Here is a 22,601-nt window from a genome sequence, read left to right on the forward strand (position 1 = left end):
GCCTTGCCTCCTTGATAGTCCTCTCCCCTTCCAATATGACCATTAGTGCTGGCCCTTAACCCAAACTTTGGATCTGAACACCCTTGTACTTTTCCCACATGAAACATAAATGTATGGCCCAGATTTGCCAACCTTACATTGAGTAGTACCTCACTCATGCAAGAAGGGTGATAGACATGGGCCCCATAGTTTTATATAAGTTAGATTGTGTGTTTAGGCCCAGCCCTGAGGAGTGAAGCTAACATAACTTGCATTACTGTAGGAGCAACCAAAGAATGGCTGAATCCCAGTTCCTCACCTGCTACTGTCTTGTCCTGGGTAGGAAGTAATTTACTGTTGGCCTAGGCCAGCAGGAAATTATACCAGTCCTGTCTGGGTTTAGCTGCACCAGCTGGCATGTAGAAGGGTGGAGCTAAGACTCTACCTATTCCACGCTCACCTGCTCCAGGATGAACTACTCCTGCATTCCCAGACCCTAGGTCCAGATAGCCCTCAGATGGAGTTTGGGTGATTTCTACTCCCCTTTAGGGGATTGTAGTCTAAATCACAAGTTAGCCCTTATGTGAATGCAATGAGCCAATTTTTGCCACCTTTATTTATGTGATGTAATACTTATTTTGTGTGTAGCCTGCTGATTTCAGTGGTGAATTCTGAGTATGATCCTACTCAGCATGAGCAAAAGAAGCAAAGTCTTGACCCTACATAAGAATCACATGTGGTATATGTTGGACTTGGGTAGGATATGTTAACTTTTATATGAACTAATATGAAATGGCTGATTTTATATATTATAACTTCTAAGCATACTCACACACGTACATATTTAACATATACAAAGCATATTCCATCCTGTCTATGTATTTGAAACACATACATCCTTACCACATGAATGGATCGGCACTTTGTGGCTCAGGTTCATCTGAATAGTCCCTAGCCCTGCTTTTGGTTCTGGCACACCAACAAACCATCACAAACATAAGTGTACATGGAGAAACTCATCACTTGCCTACAGGTTTACAGTGAGGTTGAACCATTTTTCCCTACTTGGTTTTTTTTGTTTGTTTGTTTGTTTAGTTTTTTGACCTGGAAACCAAGGTGGACTCGTTCTGATAGAAAAAACATTGATTTTTTTCCCAAGAGGGTTTGGAAGAAGTTGCAAAGTTATAAATCTCACAATCTATAGGGAAAATTACTATCTACGCTCTCTCACTCACTGGGCATGTATGCATGTAAAGCACTCTTCTTGTTCATGCTTTTTGCTTTCATTTTCACATGTGTATTAGAGAATTTTGTTTGCCACACTTCCGATACCAGTGTGCATGGATGGCATTCATCCTGACATACCAAACGAATGGTACACTGGACACACATTTTTCTCTTGCAACTGTTTTGGCATATCACTGCTTGTCACGTGCACTGGAGTTTCTTTTACTGGAGCCTGGAATATCATTTGAAAGGCTATGGATTACGGTATTTTAAAATGCATTTAAACAATGTTAACATTTTAACCTAAGACTTAACTCTAATAAAATTTTCACTCAGAGCTGCTACTTACCTCCACAACTCCCTCTTTACTCAAGACAAAATCAGACATACTTTCTTCTGTCTGATCTGCAGACACTCAGTTCTCTCAGATATTTAGATACTCAACATATTGCAGAATATATAGACATTTGTAAATTTGGTTCAAGAGGGGCACAAAATACAGGTAAACGTATTATGGAATGCTGTTGATGGACAACTCTCTGTTAAAGGCAACAGAAAGAGCTACAGATTATGGTACGTAAAAGTGTAAGTACACAGAAAAACTGAAAAGGAGTTTTTAAGACTAAATAGCCAAAGATATAAAAACAAATAATAAGAAATTCTCAGCCCAATTCTGCCATCTCTGAGGCATGACTTAATGAAGATGGAGTGATTTTGTGTAAGGGGGTGGGAGAGAGAGAGAGACAGAGAGAGATGGTGGAAGGAGTAGTGCAGTTAAACCCATTTGTAAATGAAAAGGTAGCAAAATCTGTCTTATAATTTTGAAAAAAGTACATCATGAACAGTTTGGAAACTGAGACAGGCCTTGAGAACAGGGACATTTCTGGTTTTCATGATCTCTAGCCAAACAGCTGTCACAGGCTGAGTTACAGCAAGGTAGCCCATGAATGACTGTCTCCGGAACAAGACTGTGGATTCCATCCAGAAAAATAACAAACAAATGGAAGAATGGTGCATGGTGAGAGAAATGGCCAACCTTTTCTTTATATTTCGTTAGCTTGGCTCTAGTAGAAGCACTGGCCATGACAGAAGCGTAGCCTGCAGAACTGGTAAATCTAGAAGAGGATCAAACAAAGCTGTATTTTGGCCTGTCTGGGGGTGAAGGTACTGGACACATACTTAAAGTGGTCCAAAGCCCTCACACAGGTTGAAGAGACGTATAGAGATGCATTGCAGTCCTGTGGCCTCTCTATACATCGAAGGACAAATTCAAATGTGGAACGCAAACCTATTAAAAAAAAGACTAGAAAAAGCTGAGTTTATATAAGGGTACTATTTTTTGTGCTACGTCCCTTGTGCAAAGTGTAGTGCAGCGCAGCATCTAGTGGATGCCTACCACCAGTGGATGCCCTCTGCCCTGGCACTTTAGAGTAGGCCTGGGTTAATAAACAGCCATTTAGCTAACCCTGCTGGGTTTCCCTTCCAATATATTTGATGTATACACATAGCACCAACCCACAACTGAGATTAGTTCAGCAAGCAGGAGGATTGAATTTATACAGTATGCTGAAAGAAATACTGTAATACAGTTTCCTGTACCTATTTAGTGAATCTGTCACACAGATTCGTCATTGCTGAAATGTAGTATATCTAGACATGTTTATAATGTAAATTCTTCATTATTGGTGCAATGGGGCCAGAGTGGGTACTGTGAGAGGCCAGTTACCCTCTTCTGTGTGTCCAGGAAAGCAGATGAAGGCCAGAAAATAATTGAAGCACTCAATGGGAGAGAGGAATAGGGTCTGGGGGAGCAGTCAGCGTCTGGGAGAGGGAAGGTATGGGGCCATCCCAGGCTGCTGTTCCTTTAAGGACCTGGGACCAGGAGCTTGTAGAATACACAGGGCAATGCACTCTCTCTCTCTCTCTCTCTCCCCCAGCCAGCACAGACCATTGTTTGGCGTTATTAGCCCCACCTGGAGAAGATGAACAGATGGAATAGGTGACTGGGCAGGGGAATAAAAAAAAAAAAATAAAAAAGCCTCCAAGCCCAGTCAGGGGGAAGTGCTTAGAAGGAGAGATTGGCTGGAAACACAGGCCCAAGAAAGAGGACTGTGAGAGCTTAAATTTGAGAAGTGAGCTATGGGCTAGAGAGGCCAGGACTTAGAACCTAAACCTGAGGTGAGTAGAAAGGGGTATTTTGGGGAGCTGAGTGATATATAACAAAATTAGTGCCTTAGAGAGGGGGAATATTGTTTTAAAGACAGTAGGTTCATGTGAATTATTTTTAGGACTTAAAGGAAAACTGAGGCAGGGTGCCTGCAGTGCCTCCCAGGTCACCACGGGGTTCCCTGCAATGGCACCTATCTACAGGTTGACAATGGACGTTTTGGTACTTTAATTGTCAGAACTGAACTCCCTCTATCTTTGTGATTTTGTACTTCCCCTCTCTTTTTTGCTTTCAGCCTTCCCCTTAATTCTGAAATAAATACATAAAATATAATGTAACCCTTCTGCCCATCAGAGTTGGCAGCAACAAGGGCCGGGTTCAGTATCTAGGGGTTCCATTCCAATAACACAATGCAAAACCAGCTCGAGCCCCCACCCAGTGACCTGGGACAAATATATACCACCCCCTGCTGGGCACCTCTAAGAGGCAATACTTCCCCTCTCACAAGCACAGAGTCTGAGTGTAGAAAAAGCCTTTTAATAACAGAGAGAAACAATGTGGCATTATGTTGGGGAAGCAGCACCAACAGGATTCATAACACAACCCATGAGCAAAAAACCCACCCCAAGCAAATTGGGGCATGTCCTTTCCCTTTGGTTCTTGAGTCCAGCAACCCAAAGTCCCAAAAGTCCAACAACCCAAAAGTCTCTGTCCCTGGTCAGTGCAGCACCAGAGTTCAAAAGTTTATCTGCAGAGTTTTACTTCCCAACCTGGGTGGAGATGGGGGGGGTGGAGGGGGGGCATTAAGGGGCACCTTATGGGGTCCAAAGCCAATTGCTCCACCTCTCCATGGGGCTCCGCTCCGCTCTACCAGCTGTCCCACAAATCGCTCTGCTCTTCCAGCCTTCCCTATGAGCTGCTCCAGCCATCCCTGCAAACTGCTCTGCTCCAAGAGCCACCCTGTTCTGCTCGCCGTCCCATGAGCCAGTCCAGCTGTCCCACAAACTACTCCACAATATATCTTCAGGCTCCCCTACTACTTAATACAACACTCAGTGATTTCAACTCTTAGTAAGTTTAGCTCTTTTGTGATTTCAGCTTGTAGTAGGGGAGCCTAAGTGCTGGTGCACCATTGGCCCAAAGTGAATTCAGCTCAGCAGCCTGTAACTAGACTGCTAATGGAATCAAAATTAGGCCTGATATTCCACCGGGGGGTGGGGGGAATGCAATTAGCATGTAAGCCCCTCACCAAAGGGCCCATACCACCAGGTATTAATACCTTTCCCCTACCTCTCTCCATTCACTGAGTTTTGGAACTCATGTCCCTTACCTAGCGAGTGCTACTTAGTTGATGGCGAGTCCCTCCATCATAACAAAAGGCCAAGTACAGTTCCACTGTCCTTGATTCACATAATCATGGATAATAATAATTTATTCTTCCTGCCCCAATAACAGAGAAACTGGGGATCCCACAGCAGCCAAAGTGACCATTTGGGCAGCTATGGGCTCATGCTAGGCGGGGTGGGTGTGCCTATGCAAATGAGATCAGCCCCTGAAGTTCTTTTCCACAACTTGCCACAACTCACCACCAGATGTCAGGGTGGAGCTCATTCTGACTCTGCTTACATAAGTAAACAAAAATAACCCTACTGGGGTTCCTGTAGACAAAGGGATTTCAGACCTTCCTGCAGGTTTTGTGGGGAAACCACCTAGTCTGTGGGGAAATCCGCAGCTAATTGACTGCCTTTTCCCCAGTCTCCCTCTCTCCTGGGGAACAGCAGCCAACCAGAGGTGCTGTGTGTTCCAAGTGACAACCTGGTCCCTCAACCCACGTGGCAGGAACAACCCTCTTCTCTTCCTCCCATCCTCACTCCTGTGAGCACAGAGCTGGTGTGGGCCTACAGCATTCAGCCTCTGTCCTCAGAGCCTGTTGGGGAGCAGCTGCTCTCTGCTGGCTCTGCAATAACTCCCTACTCTTCTTGCTCCCCCGTCAGAGGTGTGTGTGAGGTGGTGGGGTGATAGTGGTTAAAAAAATCTCTGTTGACCATGATTTAGTAGAGGGGTCATTGGAAGGGTTATGGGATAAGAGAACGGAGTTGGGCCTGAGAGGTTAGCAGGATGGCCTGCCAGGCAAATCACCTAAAAGCTGTTGGGCCCTGCAATCAATTGGAGGCTTGGGTGGGAGAAGCATCAGAATTAATTGGGGGGGGGGGGGATATAAGGTGATAGGCTTTTTGTTTTGTTTTATTACTTATGTTTTTGTTGAAAATTATAAAAATCTGAATTATAATAATTTTAGTTTAGAATAATAGAAATGACTAGGACAAATGGAACTAGACTAGTGCAGTAGCCCTGGACAGTCCTCTAAATCAAATATGAAAACTTATGAGCTATAGACTTAGCCCTACAGTCTGGGTTTGTGTCCATTTGGTGTTCTTATTTTGTAGGTATAGTGCCACTCTTGCTTAGATATGTTACTGCGGCAAAGGAGGGAAAGGAAATATGTATCCACTTATCCTTGTTATCCTACCTTGGATTTCAGTGGATGAGTTCAGGTACTTGAACAAGTACATAGAGAACTTGTAGTCAGCACAAAGGTGTAAAAGTAAATATTTCAAAGGGTAAAAGGCATTTTTTTATCTAAAAGATATTCATGTTCATACTTGTCTTCCTTTTTAAATTATGAACATCTATAAGGCATGCAAAACTGTAATATTTTGTTCATTTTAAAAAGGGTCATATTTATATTAAGGGTGCATTTATAGTTTCTGAATGGTTAATATATGATGTATACATGTTTTTAATTAAAGTTTAATCAATTGTTAGAGTCCAAGTCAATATCTTGCTTACATCCATGGTTTATATTCTATTGAAGTGCTTATAACCACCTATAACACACATTACTCATGTCTGTAACTTGCTTTTAACATCCATTAACCGTATATAAACTCTTTATAAACATATCCTCAATATAAAGTGTGACTTTAATAGGTATTTATTTTAAAATATTTTTTCATGTTAGCTTTGAAGTTTTATTTCTTAAAAATGAATTTCAAAATCTGTAATTAAAAAAGATTTTAATTCATAGCATAGAGTGATTTCCCTAAATACATTCTAATTTTGTCTTAGATAACTAGATAATGTCACCTTAGTATTTGTAATACTCCCTGTCTTCCCTATACTTAATATAGGGAATTTCTAGCCAGTAACGCAAATATTGAAGTAATGCTGAAACCACTGGCTATTGTGCTAACCAGTAGTGTCTCTTTGTAGTCCTCCATCAGTCTGTGTGTATCCATCTGTTGTGTATTGTCTTAAGCGCTTTGGGGAAGATATTGTTTTTTTGTTTTGTTTGTACAGCGCCTAGCACAATGGAGTCCTGGATTGTGACTGGGGCTTGAAGGCGCTATAATAATAATAATAATTAATAATTAAGCAAATGAAAAGCTTGTAAAGATGGCCATTGTGTACTGAAAACATAACCTGGTTGCCCTGGGAGTCTCCAATATTTGTGACTGGTCAGCATAGTGTGTGCTGAGGCAAATAGTAATGCTAATGCCAACATGAATGCTCTGAATGTACTGTTGTTGATTTTCAGGTCATTCTACCAAATGGATGGATGTTTAAGATATCATGGTAGAGATTTCCAGTACGAGAATTCCAGGTCCATTTCCAAAGATGATCTCCGGTCAGTCAGGGATTTTCAGTGTCTTCTGGTAGAAGAAATGACTGGGAATGAGATGAGAGGAGAGGCTACCTATATGAAGAGCATGTGTATTCCATGTTGTACAGTACTTGTTACGTGTGTCCTGTACGTCTCAGTGTAGCCATTCAGGCCCACATTCTGTTGTTTTCTTACTCCCTGTAATCAGAAAGGTGAATACATTCATTACAAGTTCACTGCGGAAGAGTTCACATAACATGTTGCCTTTGCATCTAAAAAGCTATGGATATTTTGGAAATTCAGGTGGGCAATAAGTGGCAATTTACTTGCCCAGAGAATGTTATGTTCTGACTCCAGCACTGTATGGCATGCTAGCTTCAGGCAGATTCTCAAGTGTGCCGAATGTGTTGTACTCACTCCTTTCTGTATTAGTGTTATCCAGAAGTCAGCAGGTCCTTTATGATGTGTGAAAGAAACAAAATCAGAAATTGTTAGCAAAGAATCTACAAACTGAGCTGTGCAGCTGGTGGTAATTTGTCAGCTAGGTCATCCGGCACAAAGCCTGGCTGTGCTGAGTGATGGCAGCATCTTCGCTTCTGTGAGCGTCTAGACTGCACACGGAAATGAAGGCTCCATAAAGTCCAGACCTGCCACCATGGCTTTTGGCCCTGACAAAGTTTAGCTGTGCTGGCTCACCTCAGTATGTTGCTTCCCTGCCTCTGCCTTGCTTTTCTTCCACAATTCACCTGCCTCTATTACTGTCCCAGAAGTGTGCCATGAATGCTGCAAACAGATTGCATATAGTGTCTATCATTCCTGGAGTGCCTTATTACCCATGCTTCAGATATGCAGTGTAAAGATTCAGGACTATCTCTGCTTCTGCCACTGGCTGCTATATCAGCCTCCTCATTTGGTAAGGTGGGCTCATTTGAGTAGCATGCATTTTAACACAGGCAAATGCAGTCATACATCTAGGAACAAAGAATGTAGATCATACTTACAAGATGGGAGTATCTTGGAATGCAGTGACACTGAAAAGGACTACGGGATAATAGTACAGTAGATAAACCTTTAATGTGAATTACAGCATTGCACTAGGCACTAAGAGAGCAAAAGCAACCGTTGGATGCATAAGCAGGGGAATACCAAGTAAGTGTGGGAAGGTGGCATTACCTCTGTAAAATGTATTAGTGAGACCATTACTAGAATACTGTATCCAATTCTGGTGTCCACATTTCAAAAATGACATTGGAAATGGTTCCGAAAAGAGCAACAAGAATGATTCAGAGTTTGGAAAACGTCTTCTAGTGAAAGAATGAAGGAATTCAATCTATTTAGTTTATCCAAGAGAAGATTAAGAGGTGATTTGATCATGGCCTATACCTGGGGAAGACATTTCTGACTGTAGACATCTCTTTAACCTAGTAGTAAAAAAAAAAGGTATAACATGATCCCTGGCGGAAAGTTGAAGCTGGGCACAGTCAGACTAGAAATAAGGCACAAATTAGTAACAGTGTGGATAACTAACCACTGGAACAATTTACCGAGGGAAGTGGTGGATTCTGTATCACTTGAAGTCTTTACGTTGAGACTAGACATCTTTCCAAAAGATATGCTATTGCTCAAAAAGAAGTTTTGAGTTTGATGCAAAAATGACAGGGTGGCATTGCATGGATTGTGTTTCATTTATAGATTCTAAGGCCAGAAGGGACCATTGTGATCAGCTCATCTGACCTGTTTAGCACTGTCCATAAAATGTCCTCAAAACAATTCCTAGAGCAGATCTTTCAGAAAAATACCCAGTCTTGATTTTAAAATTGTCAGTGATGGAGAATCTACCGTGACCCTTGGTAAATTGTTCGAATGGTAAATTATTCTCACTGTTAAAAATGTATGCCTTATTTCCAGTCTGAATTTGTCAAGCCATTGGATCATGCTATATACCTTTCTCTGCTAGATTGAAGATAGATATGTTAGACTAGGAGAACAGAGTAGATGATCATTATGGTCCTTCTGGCCCTAGAATCTATTCATCTATACCAGCTGCATTGTACTGTTTCTATCTTAACCAAATCCTGGGTAATGAACAAATTTCTACTTATAGGAACAAATCTTTGATTTCAGCCTTTTTTATATGGGGAAAGATTTTTAAGTCTAGGGTTTGAATATTTTTATTTCTCACCATGTACTGTATACTATGAAAAGACCGGGGAATTCATGATCATATTCTCATATGGATAGCATTGTGGCTACAGTCTGGTTTTTGCTGTGTAGTGGCAATATATTTTGCTCTTAGTGAATGGACTAACATGGGATAATATCTAATGTGATAAGTGATGCTAAAGTATAAGGCATTAATTATTAAACGTGCAGTCTACTTAGGGAGACAACCTAAGGATGAGTCATAGTTAAAATGATGTATTTATAATTATTTCAAATCCTATTTATGAAAACAGTGTGTGATTACATATTAAAATATGGTAGATATTTCACAACTCTTGTCTTGGATAGCTAAAATGTTTGCATTAGTTTCTCATTTAGAGTACAGCAATGCAGAAGTAAAATATTGCGGGTTTGATTTTCCACTCAGATAACATGGTTTTTACACCAGCACATGGTAATTCACTTCAGTGGAATTACTCCTGACTTAGCCTGGTGTGTGTGAGTGAAGAACTAGACTCAGCATACTGAATACTTTCATTCAGTATTAACAACTGGGAATGCATTTAGAGATCAATAACTTTGCAAGTCATTTTTGTTAGCATTTGATTAGGATCAGAATATCCTCAGCATGTATAAATGCTGCAGCCCTAATTGTAGACCTGCTTTTGCTCCCATGGAAGTCAATAGCAAAATCCCTTTTCTTAAAAAGGAGCAGTATTAGGCCATGCATACTCATTACATTAATCTCTGTGTTTTCCTAATCTATTTCTCTAAAGATACCTAGTGCAACAGACCGTTATTTTGTGGCTATAGTGCATCTGGTTAATGGCAGGTTGGGTTAGATTAACTAAAAGTTCTGACCATTGCTTGGGAAGTCATTCCCCAAAACTCCTTTGACATGGATCTCCTGTACCCGTGTAACGGCTCCCCAAGAGGCAAGGCAGTGAAGTATTTTATTCTCCTTTTGAATGGACTTGGAAGCTCCTCACAACTGCGACTGCAACTAATTCATCTTCTTCAGTGGCTGTTTTGACCTTTTTAAAGTAGCTCATTTCCTTTCTTTATTTTTATTGTGAATATTCTTTAATACATTAGTCCTGCCAATAATACTTAGTCCTACCATGAGTGCAGGGGACTGGACTAGATGACCTCTCGAGGTCCCTTCCAGTCCTATGATTCTATGATTCTTTACTGCTGTTAGCGCATGTGACAGTAGTTTGTTTCTATATTGGGCATATGAATTGCAGGGAAGAGGAGGAGGAACATATCCTTTAACGGCAAGGAAAACTGGTTTTGTCTTTTCAGTGCACACTTAACTTTTCTATCTACCAGTGGCCCTTTCAATAAAGATGCTGAGCAGCTATCTTTGGATACCTTGGAGAAAATGGTATCCACAGAGATGTTAGGCAATGATGATCATCACTTTTCACAATAATCCCTTTCTTGCAGTGCCTAAGAAAGAGAAAACAAAGAGATTCCAGAAGGTCAATACACCAGGACCAAATCCTGTGCCAAGCTTGAGAAAATGTTATTTGTATTGGGGTACTCCTTCCAAGCTGCAGAGCCACAACAGAGCTACCTGATGGCCTTTGCATATGATGTATTCTTTTGTGTGGAGGAGTCTGGTCACTAGCTCTGCATCCTCTCCAAAATTTTGTTTCATGCCATGGTTTTTCTCCTTTTTGGACTAAGTTATCTCCTCCTCTTCAGCTCCATGGTTCTCACCTCTTTTTGGTCTATTCAGTATGTTCTAATTAAAATGTCACTACTCCACCCTTGACTCTTGCCACTGGCTCCCACTCCATGTAGGTCAAATTCCTTGTCTTTACTTTGAGGTTCTGCACAACTCCGTCACTACTCACATCTCTGCCTTTGTTTCTCCCTGCTTCCCATTTTGTGCCATATTGTCTACCCTTGCCTTTCTCTTCTTGTTGCTCCCACTCTCCAACTCATGCATTTCTGCCTTTTTTTAATGCTGCCTGGAATGCCTTTCCTCTTCCTGTGCATCAAGCATTCTCACACCTCTCCTTCAGAACCTTCCAGGACTGATTTCAAGAAAGGGTTTGTGATATCAGACTTAAGTTCATCTGATTCTCATTGGTGTGTTTTATGTGGTTTCCTTTTTAACTTCAAAATATCCATTCCCAATTACCCAGGCAATGGTGAGACCCAGATTTATTCCAGATTTGCTATCAGAACACTAAATGTGATTTTTGTCCTGGTCTACATTCACCAGCCAAACATGGTCAGCATCAGCTAACTGGACTTTTCATCGTTCTGTTCAAACTCAACACAATCTTCCAGTGAATGCAAGCCCCATGGCTATGATACTGATCCTTCAAAGCATTTAAGCGTGTGAACACAAGAACAGTCCATGACTAACCCTATTGAATACAATTAAAGTACTCTGGTGCATTTAGTTTCATAAGGGCTTCCAGGATTGGGTTGTATACCTGTTTGTTGTATGCAACATCTTCAAAGAGAAGAAATTACTGGAAATTCATAATTTGAAGTGAGTTATTTCAGGCAGCATCTTTTTATATTTTCATCTCTCAAAATCAAACAAAAAGATGAAGAAATGACACTGGAAAGACTATTTTTCTTCTTTTAATTTTCTAATTAGTGGTGTAAGTCATCAAAAGAATTTACTCGCCACCTTTCTTTAACTGCTAACATGAAAATGAATTACTCCCAATTTTCCATGGTGTATAAGGGCACGCCTCTCCCTTTGAAGTCAATGGGCCTGCTTGTCCACTGCCATCCTCCTTGTGTAGTCATTTAGACATGTGGAAAGTGGGGGTAAAATGCTATCACCCGTGGAAAATGAGTGGACAGTTCTGAGTTGGTAGCACTTTATTCCCACTTTGCACAGCTGGGAATGACTGTGCAGGTTCCAAAGCAGTGGAGAATTAGGCCTCATGGGAGTTAAGAAGGTCCAGATTCAGCTATATGGGCCAAATAGTCCACTGAAGTCAATGGAGTTACAGCAGGGATGAACTGGCTTCTATATATACACCATATAATGCAGGAAGAATGGCCATACTGGGTCAGACCAAAGGTCTGTCTAGCCCAGTATTCTATCTTTCAACAGTGGTCAATGCCACGTGCTTAGAGAGAATGAACAGACAGGTAATCATCAAGTGATCCATCCCCTGTTGCCCATTCCCAGCTTCTGGCAAACAGAGGCTAGGGACACCATCCCTGCCTATCCCGGCTAATAGCCATTGATGGACCTATCCTCCATGAACTTATCTAGTTCTTTTTTTAACCCTGTTATAGTCTTGGCCTTCACAACATCCTCTGGCAAAGAGTTCCATAGGGTGATTGTGCGTTGTGTGAAGAAATACTTCCTTTTGTTTGTTTTAAACCTGCTGCCTGTTAATTTAATTTGGTGACCCCTAGTTCTTGTGTTATTAGAAGGAGTAAATAGAACTTCCTTATTTAGTATTTACATGAGTAGGGTGTCCCTGTGCCTTGGCAATTCCTGCAAGGCAATCCCTATAGGGCTGGGGATAGCCAGCACAGTTTAAAGCAGCTTTGTAGCAATGGTCTGGACTAGTGTAGGAAGGAGGATGGGCTTTAAAGCCACCTCTGCATCACATGCTCATCAGCCTGCTGCAGCCCAGGATCTGGTCAGTAATGTTTTGATAGCTTTGCAAAGCTAATAAAAAGGATAATCAATTTTTACTTCTCCTAATTGACAATGCAGGATACACATGCAGACTTGCAAAATGGAGGCTTTGAAATAAATTGGACAGTAGGAGGGTTCCACTTGGTTATAAATGTGATTCAACTTTTTCTGTTGTTCATCATAATCTTGCTTATGTGATAAGACAGAGTTCACCAACAAGACGACTACATTTTCACTTTCCATGAGCTCTCTGCACCGTATCATTTTAAGCTGCTCAAACCAATTAATGAAGAGAATCTCTCGAGTTGCTCTCTATCCATCAGAAGACCGTCTAGATGAAATGAAGTCGCAATTGGCTCAGACTATACTGCTTGGACATAAGGGAGCCTTTAGGTTTGTTTATGTAAACTACCTAAGGGCCAAGCTGCCATACGCTGTATCATGCATTTTAATGAGAGCAGGTTTGTGTCCATAATGCACAAAGACACAATGAAGCAATACATTTTAAAATAAAACAAAGGGTTCTTTTGACAACCCATTTGTGTAACGTCATGTGACTGGGGTGGGGAAAGGGCACCAGCACCTGCTTCCCAGTGAATAATGGGTTAACCTCCCCTCTTCCTCTTTCCCAGGTGCTCCAAAGAGCTATACGTTGGCTGTTTGCGGGAGAGAATGCTTACAGGATTCTGGGCTTCTAGACCTGTGGTCACAGGGCTGTGTTAAACCTCCCATACAGGGCGTTTTTGTTTCCTTTTCTTCTTATGTTCGCTTAATTTGCTTTCTTGTTATACATGTTATCCCTGAAAGAAAAGACTGCTTCTCTGTGGCTGTTTTTCTTTTCTGCTGAGTCATTCTGTCAGCACATAAATTCCTGCTGGATAGGAATCAAGTCAAGGATAAAAATAAAGAAGTAAGTAGAACTCTGTTGAAGGAAACAATCTGTGGCTATCTCTTCTTGGAACTAGAGGGTCTTGGAGGCATTTTTCTCCTGCTGCACAGTCCAAAAGGCCCGTGATTTGCACTCTTTTCTAGCTAGAGGAAGGGTGAGGAGAAAATGATTTTTATTGAACACCGAAAGAACATGCTTGTGAATGATGCTTGAAAACAAAGGTCAGTCAGCTTAAGACAGGGTTAAGATTGCAGAGAAAGGATGGGGAAGGCTTTCCTGGTGGGTACAAATGAAATAGGCCCCTGAAGAAAGGGTCTTCCCACACTATATAGGAGGGGGAAACTCTGGGAAGAAGCATCTAAAAGCCAACGCACTAGCCTCTTCCTGATGGAATTTGAGGACCAAACTGGACAGTAAACAACAGATAAGACTAAAATGTCAAGTGTAAGGTCCAACAGCTGTTCCCCATGCCAAGGGGAGTATCACTTCTATGTTGTGCTACATAGTTTCTTCACAGAAAGCTTATAATAAACTATAAATAGGCCTGGGAAAGTTGGAACTCTTAGCTCTCCAGTTGTTTTGGAGCTAAGCTGTCAAGTTGAGGGTTGGGGTAGGGGGAGAATGAGACCCTTTGATTCTGAGGTGAGTTTGCTGAGGGCTGGAAACATTAAAGCTGTTGAGTTAGAAGATCTAAGAAGTTATCATGTGAGGATTCAGAATAAAAAAAGATGAGGACCACATCATACCAGATATTTATGATCCCCCCCCAGGAGATGAATAACTGAGATGGTACGTGAAAGAGCTACTGGACAGTTTTTTCTAGGAGATATCAAATGCATTCCCTGGACATCTGCCCTGAAGCAGAACTGGTAAACTTGTACGGTGTTTAGAGCAGAACTTCCTTTAAGGGATGTGTCTGATGCACAATCATGCTTTTGCTGAGCTGGGCCCTAGAACTAGCTGCCCTTGATGCCCATGTCATTCCATCTCTCCTGACTTATTTTCAGTATTAACAGAGTTAGACCCACATTTATTACCTTCTCCCTCTGTCTTAATTTTTGTTTATTTCAGAGAGTTGTTTTTTATTGTATTATATGTGAAACTCTCAAATGAGGTCACTGTAGATACAGATCCACCTCCACCATTGATCCCCAGAGATCTAGGATCAGATACTTAGCTGGTGGATAGGAGCTATATCAGCAAAGGAGCTATCTGTTGAGGATCTCTCCTTCCTAATGATCGGATGGCATCAGAGACCACCTGCAATATACTCTTGATTTTGTTTTTCCTTCTCAGGCATTTCATTACGCATACATACACAGAGCTACCACCTTCCACATTTTTTCTCTTTTCTCTCCTTTCCTTTCTCACATATAAACATTAGGCCTGATTCTCACTTTTACCTCACACAGTCATTTGCACTGGTGCAAATTGGGGGTAGAATCCTACTGAATCAGAATAGCCGCTCTCTGTGCCTGCCTCCTTAACTCTCAGTTTGCACTGGTATAAGTGATTACTCAAGGTGCAGGGCAGTGGAGAATCAGGCTGACTGTAAATATTGGTTCTCATGTTGCAGAAGTGTTAATTACATCACCATCTTTTGATTATCCAGCAAATCATTGTCCTGCTGGCTTACTACAGTATTAATTCACTTTGTTCTTGTTTCTTCCCCATGCCTTTTGCTTTTGTGTAAAGACACTTGAATATTTTACCTCTCTCTAGCTATATATATAAAGTGTGTGTGTGTGTGTATGTATACATATATGTGTGTATAGAGAGAGAGAGAGAGCTATTCAAAGGACACCATGTTGAAATATAATCATTTTTTTAAAAAATGAATGTAAAGTGGTTTTAGCTACCACCCAGCCCCTGAGTCTCCTTGATATTTTTGTGGCCTTACAATCATATTTTCTTATCTTTCAAAATACTTTTCTCTTACAAGTTGCAAGACACAAAAGAGCTGTCAAATGCACACAGTCAACTGGAAAAAGTAGAGATTTTTCCCCTGAACTTTTTCAATCACAGTAAATGCAGATGTTTGTGACAATATATTTTGCCAACAGAAATCTATATTTTTAATTTGGTGCTGTCCCTTTAACATTCATTTCGATATGTTCCTGCTACAGAGGCACAATTACTGAGGGAACATAGCCCTGCTGACTTTTTACTGTTCTGTTGATGTTCTCCCTCAAAATGGCTGCAGGACTTGCATTTTCACCCCTACTTCACAGCTCTGTTTATGTGATTGCACCTCTGTCTTACTGTGTGTGTATTAGGTTTGTGTTATGTTCCATTTACTCTTCTTGTTTAAATCCCTCTACATCACTGATGACTCATGGTCCCAATCCTGAAGTCAAAGGCAAAGCTCAGTGGCACAGGATCAAGCCCCATCAAACTCAAGAATAGACTATCTAATTCCAACAGCTTTCTCCATATAATGAAGAATCAAAACCTTTCTTCCATCCACCTATTCATGTCCATCATGCTGCCTCTTCCCCCTCCCCTTCCTCCTCTTGAGACTGGCAGAATCTCAGAGGAAATAAGTAAAGCTTTCCTAATATAGAAGCTCATCTTCTGTGAAAACACTTTCTCATTCTGTTAATGGAGTTCTGGAAGTGTTTCAATTCTTTTCCTGCACTAATACCTTGATTCCTTTCCTCTGATGGCTGTCCAAGCACCAGGATCATCAGTTTTCTTAGGATAATTAGCTCATTTTGAAAAGAAATGCACATACACTCTAACCAAAAAAAAAAGGGGGAGAGAGAGAGGTAAAAGTGGTTGGAGAATTTTCAAGCTATGCACCCTGTTTTATTTTAAAAAAAAAAATCTAAGGCAATCTTTCCAAAGCTGTTTCTTTAGTGAGAGTTTCTGTTTCACAAAAGCATTTGCTGTAAGTATATGCACTGTATAAAATAAAAGATAAGTGAGGAGGGGCTTTTTTGGTTTTTATTTACACCCTTTTTTCCCCTTTATATCTGGTACAACTACTGGTGCACTGGGTGAATAGTACTCTTTCCAAAAGCCATCCAAAACATAAGGGCCCACCCACTGGTATAGCTCCAGTAAAGTCAACAGAGCTGTGCTGATTTCCAGTAGCTGAAGATCTGGCTTGAATGGCTGTCTAGCTATCTGAATGTGGATTGCACGTATGGATCCACTTTTAAATCCACAGAACAAAGGTTCAAACCTCCTGCACTTCCCCATTGTGCAGGGAAGCATGCCTTCTATACCTTCCCTGAAGAAGGTGCAATGTGCAAACCCATATCCACAGCCAGATAGGTTGCAGGCCCCTGTGGAGAGGTAGAGGAGGGATAGGGTTGCAGAAGCAGGGAAGCACTTAGGTGCAGCTTTGCACTGGGGTACTATCGTGAGATAAGCTAGTGTTTCTTCTACGGAACAATGTGCCAGGGGCTGCCTTCATGTAGCAACCAGGTGCAGTAGAAGCTGGTAGTTGGTCAGGATGATTTCTTTCCCCTCAGAACTCTTGTGGGACTTTGAAATGGAAGAGGCGTAAGTAGAGAATGAAGGAAGCAAATACCCAGTGAAACTGAAGGAGTGGCAGAGCAGGAAAGAGTCCGGCCAATAGACCCCCAAAAGAAAACTAAGAGATGGTTTGAGGGATCCTAGGGCCAGTGGAAGGGATTAAGTGGGGATATTTCTATAGAATCCCTAACTCTTCGGATTTGGTATGTTGACAAAGCCTTTAACAGCCTATTTGTGTAATTGAGGGTTCATTCACTTCTAGCTACCCTCACTATTATTATTAAGCAGGGCTTAATTTGTGCCAGGGCTGAGACTCAGCACCTCTAGGCTTGGCAGTTCATAGCCCTGGCACCTGTAGGCTTGCTATATCCATTATGAAAGTAAAAAAAAAATTCTATTTTTCACTCTGAAATGTGTTTTTCTTAAAATTCTCAACATGGTTGTCTCCATGAGGGCCATAACGAGGGTGGGGCAAGCAGGGCAGCCACCCACCATGCAAAACTGGGTGGGGGAGGATATGGAAAAATGGGGTAAATGGGGGGGGGGGAGTAGGGGTAGTAGAGCCCTGCAGCAGGACTGGGATCCCATGGGTCTTGTTACCATACCATGCCACCCTTACTTCTATGCTGTTGGCGGCGGCGCTGCCTTTAGAGCTGGGCACCCAGCCAGCAGTCACTGCTCTCCAGCTGCCCAGGTGTGAAGGCAGTGCCACCGCCAGCAGCAGCATAGAAGGAAGGGTGGCAATGCACCATACAATGCCACCCTTAGTTCTGCGCTGCCTTCAGAGCTGGGCGCCCAGATGATGCAGAGGATGCAAAGGAGCCGATAACACAAGAAGCAAGGAGAGAAAACAGGAGGATAGCCAGGAAAATATGGCTATTTTATGGACTTTTCTGGAGAAGTAAAGCACAAGGTTATATCTGGTACCACCTCTCCCAAGCACTGCAGGATTAGGGTAAGGAAAAATCTTATATCTTTTTATTTAAGTTTGGTTACATTTGTTCCGTTCATACCAAAAATATAATTTGTTTATTTCTATTAATGTTCCTTAATAATATAACACATTATTAATGACAATAATACTGCCACACATTCAAAGTCATAACAAGTTTAAAATTTAAAATTAATCATTGCTTGAGCCCCGGCACCTCTTTCATTACAAATTAAGCACTGCCTCCATGTGCATTGTCCCAGCTACCCAGGGCAAGCCTTCTAGCTTTTTCTTTACCAGACACAACATGTACAAGAATAGTAACTGACTGAGATAAGCACTGTATGAGAAATAAACAATCTTGGCTGAAAGTGCACTGTCCAAATAGCTCCTCCACATGTGTATGAGCAGGAAACACAATAAGAGGTATATAGTATCTGCTTCCATTTCACTGAGTCTGTTTAGTAGGGTTGCAATCAAGAATGGCATACAGTCTGTCAGTATTGTCTACTAGACCAGTAGGTGCTGCAGCAGTTTGCAGTGGGGTTTGCAGCATTCTGTTTACTTGTGGCATGCCTCTGAGTAAAATATGAGTCTGTCAACAAGATAGTTATTCAGCTGTGACATAGAACAGCCAAAACCAAAAGGTTTGCACTTCACTCAGAGGGAAACCACATGTTACAAAGTGCTACAGTCTATTCTCTGGTTTGTATTTAGCACCGCCATCCATCAGAGCACTAAAGCATCTGCTTAACATTAAGCATGTGAGTAGAATGATCAACTTCAATAGAAGTCTGGTTTGGTATAAGAAGGATAATGTAATAGACAGGGCACTGGAACTCAAGAAGCATGAGTTCAATTTATTGGTCAGCTATCGTCAACTCGTGAGACCTTTTACAAGTCACTTTAATCTACCCTGGCCTCAGCTCCCCATCTGTAAAATGGGGATAATAGCATTTCCCTACTTCAGAGGAGTGTTTCAGGGACAAAATCTGTTGTTGATTGCGAAGTGCTTGGATACTAGGGGAGTGCGTGTTGTGGCTTTACGGCATACAACATTTCATAGCTTCAAAATGCTTTACCAATGTTAACTATGTTAATGCTGACATAAAAATGTGCATTGCCCCTGTGGTCTAGGTAAATATTAATATCCCCATTTTACAGCTGGAGAAATGGCGGCGCAGACACTGAAGCCATTTTTTTTTTCCAGTTAAGAGCTAGATTCACAAAGAAACTGAGGCATGGTGATGCTGAGCATCACCACAACTACCTTTCAAGGGCCTGATATGGTAGGCGAGCTCTGAGCACACTTACTGGACTGGGCCCCACAGGTTAGGCAGGCAGAGCAATGCCTGTCTTCCCCTAGTTCGTGCGTTGTTGTGGGGCTCAGGCATCCAGCAGCCTGGTGCAGGGCTGCAGTACGCATGCACAGAAGCAGAAACTTAGATGCCTATGGAACTTTTACTGTGCCTACAGGATCTGGGGGCAGCTGATTGTTGGCTTTGTGAATCCCAGAGGGGCCTGATTCTGGGATTTAGGCACCTAAGTTCTTTTATGAATCTAGCCCTTAGTGCCCACATTTAGACACCAAAATTCACATTTAGACCCCTAAATAAATTACCCGTTTTATGGAGACAATGAACACCTGAATCATTCACTGAAATAAATGAGACGTGCAGATGCTCATCCCTTCTAAAATTCAGGATACTTATGTAATGTAGATTCTTAAATGTGGATTTAGTTGCTTTCCTTTTGGCACCCAATTGAAAAAAAATCCTTTAAGTGATTTGTCAAAGGTCACAGAGGGAGGTGGAGTTGGAGTTGGAGCTGGGCTGAGTTTGGCTTTCAGTCTTATCTTCAGACAATACCCCCATATAACAGTAGAGCCATTCAATCCCTTGGTGAGCTTTTGGAGGACGGATTGGTGTCTAAAATGTGCTCTATAGAAATAGAGTTATCAAGGAAGCGAGGAGGTAATCACCAAACACTTGAGTCTAGAAAAGACATGGTTCTCCAATATTAGCATCAGGAATTCAGAAGGAGCACAGAACTATGTGATGGGTCTTTCTGATGTCACCATTTTTCTATATAGGGATCTGCAAAACATTTTTGCAGAGCTCCATTTAGCCTAATCTTGTAGAATTTTGTCAGCTTCTTTTCACTTTACACAGGACACAGATGTAAAGAGGTGAAAATTACCCCAATGCAAAGCCCTTCACACCACATAAGTAATGCCCTGTTGAACTTTGTGTTGACCATGATATTGCTAACTCAAAAGCTGGAAGTGGAAGACACAAAGTAGAGTATATCAGACTAAAAGAAAGTAAATTTGCGTCAATAGCTATTCAAGAGAAGAGTTTATCCTATGGGCTAGATCAGTGGTTTTCAACCTGTGGTCCACAGACCCCTGCGGGCCTATAGACTATGTCTAAGATTTCCAAAGGGGTCCGCACCTCCATTTGAAATTTTGTAGGGGTCCACAAATGAAAAAAGGTGGAAGACCATGGGCTAGATTGTAACCTTTCAATCCACTATATGTAAGGGGCAGCACACCCCAATCCGCATTGTAACTTGCAGAGTCACAATTCAGTCTCTTCTCCCACTTTGCTCCATGGAAGAAGAAAGCTGCACCAGCCCTTTACCTTGCACCACTTCTTTTCCAACCTGTGCTGGCTCAGCTACACTGGTAGATGGAGTCAGGGGTCCACTCATTTCCATTCCCTGCCAACATGTGTATGAGAGAGAGAACAGCCACCACTGGGTACTACTATCTCCCCAACCTGTGCTGCAACTTGTGTGTAAGTGGCTTACACAAGGGAATAAGTAAGCTCCTTTTGCTCCTCTCTTCAGGAGCATAACCAGATCTGTTCCTTAGAAAATATTATTATTATCATGCTGATGTTCCATACATTTTAAAAGTGCCTAAGGTCACCTCTGACTTACACGTGCAATTTTTTCAAAATTAAAAAATAATTGGAGAACAAAATCTATGTAGCTGGTTCTGCTGGAGCATTTGCTCTGCTTTACATTTTCTGTGCCCCTTTGGATTTATGCAACATAGTCATGCAGCTGTCAGGTTTCCACTGAGATGAGAAACAAATTCTATGCAATCAAATATCAGCTCTACATAATTTAAGCCTGTGACAGTTTTATGTTCAAAATATATGAAAATCCAAGATATTGGACACAGGCGTAATTTAGGATAGAGAATCATAAGTATTCATATGGCCTGGAATGCAGTTAAAATGCATCATTGTGCATGTTGCGTTGCAGTACTGAAGAATTGCGTGCCTCATGCTGCCCCAGGGTAAGAGTTTTATTTTCCCAAACCATAATTTAATGGTTTCCTCTCTCTTGCAAATTGTAACTAACAATGCCCTCTGTGTGATCTGTGATGGCTAGTAAAAGAGAACTGAATAAAAGACCTACACAATAGACAAACACAACCATGATTTGTTTTATTGAATGACAGATTGTTTAAAAATATAATAAAATACAGGGCCAGATCCTCACCTGTTGTAAATTGGTGTAGCTCCACTGAAGTCAATGGAGCTAAGTCAGCTGAGGATTGGGCCCACTATTTTCTGCATTTAGTGTCTGGTGTAACTCCCACTTAAGTCAAAGATAATTCTCCTTTTGAATCTAATGGGAGAAAGATTGGACCCATACTCTTTATATGTCACTGGAGGATTTGAGGGGAGTAATTTCACATTGGCAAGGAGATGGATTAGATTAAATCTAATCCAATTAAAGGCCCTGTTCTGCCTTGTGAGCTGGTAATTCATATAGTAGAAAGCAAATTCATGGAGTTTCCTACACATTCTTCTGTCAGGGAACATGTTTTAACTCACACATAGAGAACCTGGGGAAATATCCATATGGGTACTCCTTGCCTCTGCTCTGCTGTCCCACCCCACCATCTCCCACCAGTCCCTGAATAGCATTGGTCCTGCAGGAGACATGCTTCACAATGCTCCTCCTATACTAGCTACCCTGTAACTCCCTTACTATGCATTCAACAACATGGAGGGGTAATATCACAAGTTAACACACCTTTATTAAGTAACACGGTGTCCCGGGTTCTGACCCCAAGCCAAACCTATGGGAACAGCCCAGATGCCTCCTCACCCCCTCACATCACAATGCTGGGAACCAACAGTAGGGTTTCCTCAGAAGGAAGGAGGAGCAAGAATGATCTCCTTGTGTAGGTGCAGGTTCTCCTCCTCTCACAGAAAGGGAAACATGGAGCTCCAAGCCTTTCCCGTCTCCAGTGTATATGATATTATGACTGGTATTGTGACTGGTATTATGACTGGTATGACTGGTATGACTGGTATCCAAGAACTGGTATTCTTATTCTCTTCATCCCCTATCTTCCCTCCCCTTATCCGCTTTCTCGCTGAGGTTGACTGGAAAGGTCTGTCTTCTCGCAGAATCTGAAATTAAGAGCTAGATGCTGAGAACAAG

General features: G+C 41.7%; 1 long non-coding RNA gene across 1 annotated transcript in view; it reads left to right on the top strand.

The window, feature by feature from the left end:
* Window positions 1-2,563: 2,563 nt before the first annotated feature.
* Window positions 2,564-22,601, top strand: part of LOC122464627 — a 34,072-nt gene continuing 14,034 nt past the window's right edge. The window contains exon 1 of the long non-coding RNA XR_006288825.1: window positions 2,564-3,384. This is a non-coding gene — a long non-coding RNA (uncharacterized LOC122464627). The remainder of the gene's footprint in view (window positions 3,385-22,601) is intronic.

The sequence above is a fragment of the Chelonia mydas genome, chromosome 2 (assembly GCF_015237465.2).
Source record: "Chelonia mydas isolate rCheMyd1 chromosome 2, rCheMyd1.pri.v2, whole genome shotgun sequence".
NCBI lineage: Eukaryota > Metazoa > Chordata > Testudines > Cheloniidae > Chelonia > Chelonia mydas.